General features: G+C 42.6%; 1 pseudogene; it reads right to left on the minus strand.

Moving 5' to 3' along the window:
- Nucleotides 1-3,623: 3,623 nt before the first annotated feature.
- LOC111761608 (small nucleolar RNA SNORA29) lies at nt 3,624-3,734 on the minus strand (annotated as a pseudogene).
- Between the last annotated feature and the right edge of the window lie 3,340 nt (nt 3,735-7,074).

The raw sequence follows: 7,074 nt of genomic DNA on the forward strand, positions 1-7,074 counted from the left end.
ATTATTGGAAAGGGAGTTGCCAATACCCTTGAGTCCAATTAGGGTAGAGAGCCAATTGCAAAACTCCCAGAACCACCGCAGACACCCCATGTTTAAGACTCTGTTCCTCAAGAACCACTCCTGGTACTTAGGGAACAGAACCAACAAGAGATATCTGTCAATAATATGCGATTCTATAAGAGTCTCTCATGTGACCGTAGGGATGCACAAGTCCAGGCTGCAACCAGGGGCTCCAATGAAAGTCCAATGAAGGTTCTTGATGAGTTCTGGGAGACATTGGCTGTCCAAAGACCAGCTGGAAAATTCTCATTCAATGCTGGAATCACTTCCCCTTTTAAGGCAGTCAACTGATTGGATAAAGCATCACTCATTGCTGATGGCAATTTCCCTGATTGATGCATTTGTAATCGGCTTTCTATAATTTATCACTGCAGTAAAGTCACTGGTGACTTTTGTATTAGAGTTAGGCTAGTGCTTCCTTGACCAAACAACTGGGCACAATTACCTGGCCAAGTTGACACATTAGCCTAACCATCACAGTGTCCAAGCCAGAATGTTCACCTTGTCAGTTAGCATCCTGAAATCATGTTTTGTTGTGTTTCGTTTTCCATCAGGAGCCATGCCTGGGAAGAATTGCCCAAGGAGAATTCATTTTCTTTCATACCCAAAATTGTAGGGCAAACCAGAGTTTATACAGGTTGACTGAGTTACCCAAGGCAGCCCATCGTGGTGGAGGCAGGTGTACTAAAGGAAGGAGGGCACAGAAGCACAAGGGTCCAGGCAGTAACAGCTCAGCCCCAGGAGAGCGGACAGTAGAGCTCTTGTTCCAGGTGACTGGTTTAGTGGAGTCAGACTTCAGACCATGACCAGAGCCTCAGAAGCAGGTTCTAGTCCCTGGCACATGCCCCAGAAGAGGGCATGGCAAAAGTGTAGTATGGAGCTCCATGCTCTTTTTAAGGCTGTCCCCTGCTCCAGCCAGTTTCCTAGGTATTTCCCTGGAGAGCAGATGACTGAACGGTCAGACCCCTCTTCTGGGTAAGGATCTGTCTGAACTCAGGGTAGGCTGTGCAATCGCAGACGAGCTCCCCACAGTACTGCAATACTTAAGGGGGAAGTTTCTTCTCTCCACACAACACGTTTTCCCTCTCAGAACTTCCAGCAGCTCTCAGCACAGTTATCTAGGGGATCCACTCTGCTCAGATGTCACTTTGAACAAATAGAATGAATAAGAGTCAGCTTTAAGTAAAAGCAGCTACTTTCTCTCTGGTTTTCCAGTACAGAGGCTGTGATTTTCTTTACCCATCCCTTCTCCACCACCACCACACTCACATGAGAGGGTTCTCAGCCCTGCACCCTCTGCTCAAGGTAGACACCCAGTTTGACACCTAAATCCCTTCTCTTACAATTCTCATATCCTCTACCAGTTACCAAACTTAAAAAAAAAACAACCAAGAAAAAACTCATAGTCTTTTTTTTAAGATTTATTTTATTTTATTTATTCCCCCCACCCCCTTGCCACCTGCGCTTGCTATCTACTCTCTGCGTCCATTTGCTGCACATTCTTCTGTGTCAGCTTGTCTTCTCTTCTCATCTTCTCTTTAGGAGGCACAGGGAACTGATTCTGAGAACTTCTGATGGGGGAGAGAGACACCCCATCCCTTGAGCCACCTCAGCTTCCTGGTTTGTTGTGTCTTTCATTGTCTTTCCTCTGTAGCTCTTTTTTGTTGCATCATCTTGTTGTGTCAGTTTGCAGTACAGGCAAGCTCAGCACAGCACGGGCGAACTTGCCTTCACCAGGAGGCCCCAGGAACTGAACCCAGGACCTCCCATATGGTAGATGGGATCCCAATCGCTTCAGCCACATCTGCTTCCCCATAGTCTTTTAATATTTGTGAAATACAGGCCTGCTGAAGCTCAGGGCTCAGGGCAGGGGTCCTTTCTTTCCAGACCTAAGAGCTGTACTGGGTCCTCTAATCTGCGAGAGAGAACTAGAGTGCTGAAAAAAATCCTGAGATACAAACAGTACTGACCTTGACCAGGCTCTCAGTGCCAGGATACAGCAGCATGGAAGAATCGACCTTGAGTAGCCCAGGGCTTACTAAATATTGACGTAAAACTAAATCTAATCTCTCTTCTCCCTATACTGTCCCTCCCACTCCTGCTCCCACCAGTAAGATGAAAATTCTTGATGCCCTCCATTTTGTTCTGTGATGGTCTGAACTGGCCAGAGTGGAACTCAGCAAAGCCACCAGGGATGGACTCAGTGCCTAAACTGAGTGGGTGTGGGGGCAATCAAGTATTGGCTTAGGCTCATGTAATCACTGGGACTCTCTCATTGCCAGAAGAGTCCAACCCTGTTGAGGGGAACCTTCTGGAGATGCCCCCAAAGGATTGGGATATTGAAATGACTCTCCCAAAGCTCCTGATGGGCTTGAGATCAACATGGTGTTACAACTGCTGCACAGCTTTGATACAGTAAGTGGAGCTTAACTAGGGTACCTTCTCCCATTACTTTTAGTTATTAGGAATTATCCAATATAAGAATTAGCCAATGGAGAACCATTTCTGTTAATTCCTCTACTCTATACACATACCTGAACATCTAGGTGGATAGGTGCATTGTTCTATTGGCCACTGGCTTAGTTTGCCCGGCTGCTATGACAAATATCTCACAGTAAAATCAAGGCATTGACAAGGCTGTGCTTTCTCCCAGCACGGGACCTGGTGGTGGCTCCTGGCAATCCTTGGGGCTCTGTGGCTTGCATTTCTGCCTCCCACCCTGGGGCAAAGTCCAAGGTTTCCTTCTGTGTTTCTCTTCTTGTTTCTGCTGACTGCTGGGTTCTGGCTCCTTGCTCCCCTGTGGTTTTCTCTGGCTTCTCTTTATAAGGTCTCCAGTAATATGGGTTACGGCCCATCCTGTTTCAGGGGGGGCCACATCTGACTCAAAATAACATCTTCCCAAGGTCCTATTTACAATGAGCTCACACCCACAGGAATGCGGGTTAAGATTAAGAGCCTGCCTTTTTGTTGGCTACGTAATTCAATCTACTGCATTCACCTTGTAGGTATGGCTGCCCCCTCTCTCCCTGGAAGCTTCCTAGGTGATAGTTTGTGGATCAAACCACATTGTCAAAATCAAGTGGAATCTAGTATGTGGAAAACAGCAATAACAATGGGAGCAACTCTGTGCAGCCCCAGAAGCTTGAAGTTCTTCGTCTCTGCAGTGAGGCACTTCTTCTGCGATTGGTTCACCTAGGAGTACTGCTCTTCCAGGGTCTTCCTTTGATTGGCTATATGCAAATTAGGATGACTTAATATGTCGATGCTGGAAAGATGAGGTGGCATCCCAGACAGTAGCTAGTCTTCACGTATTGGCATTGATAAATTGCTGTGGCCAGAACTGGGACCTACAGTTATAATTCATATAATCATATACTCTACAATCACTATATTGTTTTCCTCAACAACTTCTTTATATTTCAGCTATTTGTAGTCTTTGTACACTGACATACAGAACAAGAGACTCCTTGAAAATTAGAGATGAAATGGACAGCCAGATGTCATCTGAGCCAAAGTTCCACTGATGTAGGAAACTACCACTGTCCATGTGTTTTTTCTTTTTTTTTTTTCTGTTCAGCCATTTCATATAGGAGGACACATGCAAAGAAATCCTCCCTTTTCAGATCATGGCAATTTTCATTTATTCCATAACATCCATGTCTTTTTTTAAAAAAGCAACAACCCCTTCTTCCATGATTCCAGTGCCAGGAAGTTCACTGCTTTATTAAACAACCTCTTCCATGTCACATGGTTCTAAAGGAGGACGTTTTTGTTTTAATTTTTTAAAATTTCCTCTAAATTGAACTTAAATCTGTCTTATAACATCCACTCTCTCTTCTTAGGTCTGCCCTCCTACCTGGGATCTGTCTCAGTTTCTTAGAGCTGCTGTAACAAATTACCACAAACTGCATGGCTTAAGACAACAAGTGTATTATTGCAGAGCTCTGGAGGCTAGAATTCCAAAATCAAGGTGTCAGTACAGCCATATTTCCCTTAAGTCTGTAGGGTTCTGACAGGGGTTTGCCAGCACCCCAAGGCTTACGGCACAACTCAGTCTCTATCACTGTCACATGACTGTCCTTACTCTCTGTTCAAATTTCCTGCCTTTATAAGGACAGCAGTCACCAGTTAGGCCCACTTTAATCCAATCAATAACATTTTTGAAGATCCTATTTCCAAACAGTATCACATTCTCAAGAGTAGGGTTTATATCTTTGGGAGAGCACAATTCAATCCACAAGAGGAGCCAATGAGTGAATCTGCCTGTGAACTTTTGCCCAAAGCTACTGGTTCACAAATAGAACCTCCAAGAGCCTACAAGCCCACTTCCCCCACAAAGCAGCCCCATGTCCTTCTGCTCTTCACCGTGGTAGCAGCTGCCTAATATTTTGTATTGACAAGGATTTTTGAGCTCATGTCAGGTAATTAAATTAATTAGCAGCGTCTTCCACAGGCACAGGAATTGGGGTTTGTAGCAGGTGTACCTCAGATGACTGATGACAAAATGGAGGCCTCAGTGATGAACAAAACAGCCTTTTGGTGTGATAAATAAAAAATATTCTCAGTTAAGTTGGCCAAAGACAATTTCTCCCCTTAGAATTTTTTTGAGTTACTTCTCTCTCATTCCTTCTCACTGATTTCTTACTCTTCTCTGTTAGTGTGGAAAGTTGGACCACCAAACTAAATTTTCTAAGGAATTCCTCCCATGAAGCTTTGTGTAGAAGATAATGAGGGTCTTAAAGATGAGGTCTTCTAAATTTTATAGCAACTACAGCACAGATTTCATGAAGGCCTAATCAGAAGGAGGAAAAGTGGTTCTCAAGAACATTCCTAGCAACTGTTGAATGGTTGGTAGAACAATTGGCCATATAATCAGGGAGTATATGTCCCTGATTATAGTGGATTATTCCAAGAGACATAATACTACTCCTATAATTACATATCAGTAGTTAGGCCTCCAGTTCTTTTTTTAGAAAATAGCTACTACAAGATTTACAGGAAGAGATCTACGATAACAAGAGGCAGAAGGATCCCAGGAAGAACCCTTTGTGACTAAAGAAATGATGCCCTTCCCTTCTTATTCCTCTATCTTAAATCCCCCCAAAACAAATTTCACTGCACAAGGCAAGGAAACTGAAAACATATTCAGCTTTTAACTTGATTTTCTTCCCTTTTCTCATTCAGTCCTACACTGGTAGATGCATGTCTTCAAAGCAGATAAAGGTGTATAATTATTTTACTAGTAACATGGCTTAACTAAAATGGATTAATTTGGCAATACTTGCTAATAGAAGGAACTTCCTATGACTGCTTTTCTTACCTAATGCTTATAATATGCTACTTTCATTTACCACAAAGGACTAAAACCTTGTTATTATTATGGAAACCAGAAATCTATAAAGTAAATTATTTTAGAATAAAATCAGAAGAGCTTTTAATTCCATCTTCATGATTTTTAAGAAGTTATGATTCTTGAAGCCTAACCCTTTTCCCATTACTTTTGAAAGTGATTTTCCCTAAAGGTTTTGTCTGAGGTCTTCCTCCAGCTGCATCCATCTGACCCAGGTTTTTTGACTCCTTGTAGTTACGCTCCTGAGGAGAGCTCCCTGGGAAAATCAGTAATGCCGCTGAACCTCGAACATGGTTCTTTGTGAAATGGAGGTAATAACTAAATTACAAAATTGTACATGGAAAACTTGAGCAAGTGTGCAGCTCTAGCAAAAGCACTTTAAGTTAAGGAGAAAACTAAGTGAGGAAGATCCAAACCCAGTGTTATCTCAGTGCCAGATGTGTCTTCAGTAAAACGTGATATTCTATCCTTATTTTGTGAAGTGCTAATTTCCACCTCACAAGTGATTACTCAAATAGTCTTTCTTTGAAAACAGGATTCAAATGAGATGTGAGAAAACTAATCTGAGTTGTGAAAATACACAAGGGGCCTCAAACGTAAATTTAATAAAATGTTATATAGTAGAATTGGACACTTAAAATATTTCCGTTGTATTTATAGGTGATGTAGTTAAATTTTTGGTACAAAGTTATTGGTAAAGAAAGTAGTGATAGTAATAATAACAAGTGCCTCAGTGCTCCCAAGTTCCCACTTGCTTGTGGCCCAGGGGTTAGCTGGGCCTCCTTCCTGTGACATCTGGAAAAGAGTGACCCAACCTGACTCTGTACTTGGTGAAAGCTTGGAGCCTTCCTCAAGTTTCCTCACAAGAACGAGGTAAGATGACTAGGGAATATTCTGTATTATTAAGGTCATTTTGGTGTCGACTCTTTCTGCCTCAGTTCTACCGTTAACTCAGATACAAAATGCACTTACTTCCCGAGTTGCTCAAAAAAGAAAAAAAAAAATCTGCTTACACAAAGCATCTGAAAGAGAATAGAATCTTCTGAAGATTTTGGAGTGGTAAGAGACTTGGAAGAGGCCTCCATCTCAGGCACGCATATAATTGTAAACATTACTCATCTCTGTTCCACTGTCCCTCAGTCTGTCCATGGCTGGGAACGTGTCCTGGCACCTCTCCCTGTGACGGTTTCCGCCTCCTCAGGAGGTCCGTCTCCCTGCCTCTCTCCCGTCAGGCCTTCTTCTCTCAAGGGCAAAGCAAACTTCTTCCCTGATCTACAGAGACACACATTCTCTCTCAAGAAACCATATATGCCTGAATACAAGGGATCCATGCATGTAAGGCTACCCCTAATTTCCTAAAGAGAAGATCCTCTTTTAAAAGTTTATGTCCAATTAGTATATGTAAATGAATTGAGGTATTGATGAAATAGTTGACTGCCTTCTTACAATATCGAGTTTATCAATTTAATCATGCAATCATATTTGAAACCACATCTGATCTAGAACTTATATTCCTTTTTTAAAAGACAGCATTTCCTGTCCCCCCAATCTCAGGGTTCGTGAAAATTCTTCACAGTCGACTCAGGTGTCCTTGTCATCCAAAGCACCATTGTTGAGGCATCTGACAGCTTTCCAGAGGGCATCAAGTTTGTTTCTTTCTAACT

The sequence above is a fragment of the Dasypus novemcinctus genome, chromosome 4, assembly GCF_030445035.2.
Source record: "Dasypus novemcinctus isolate mDasNov1 chromosome 4, mDasNov1.1.hap2, whole genome shotgun sequence".
Lineage (NCBI taxonomy): Eukaryota > Metazoa > Chordata > Mammalia > Cingulata > Dasypodidae > Dasypus > Dasypus novemcinctus.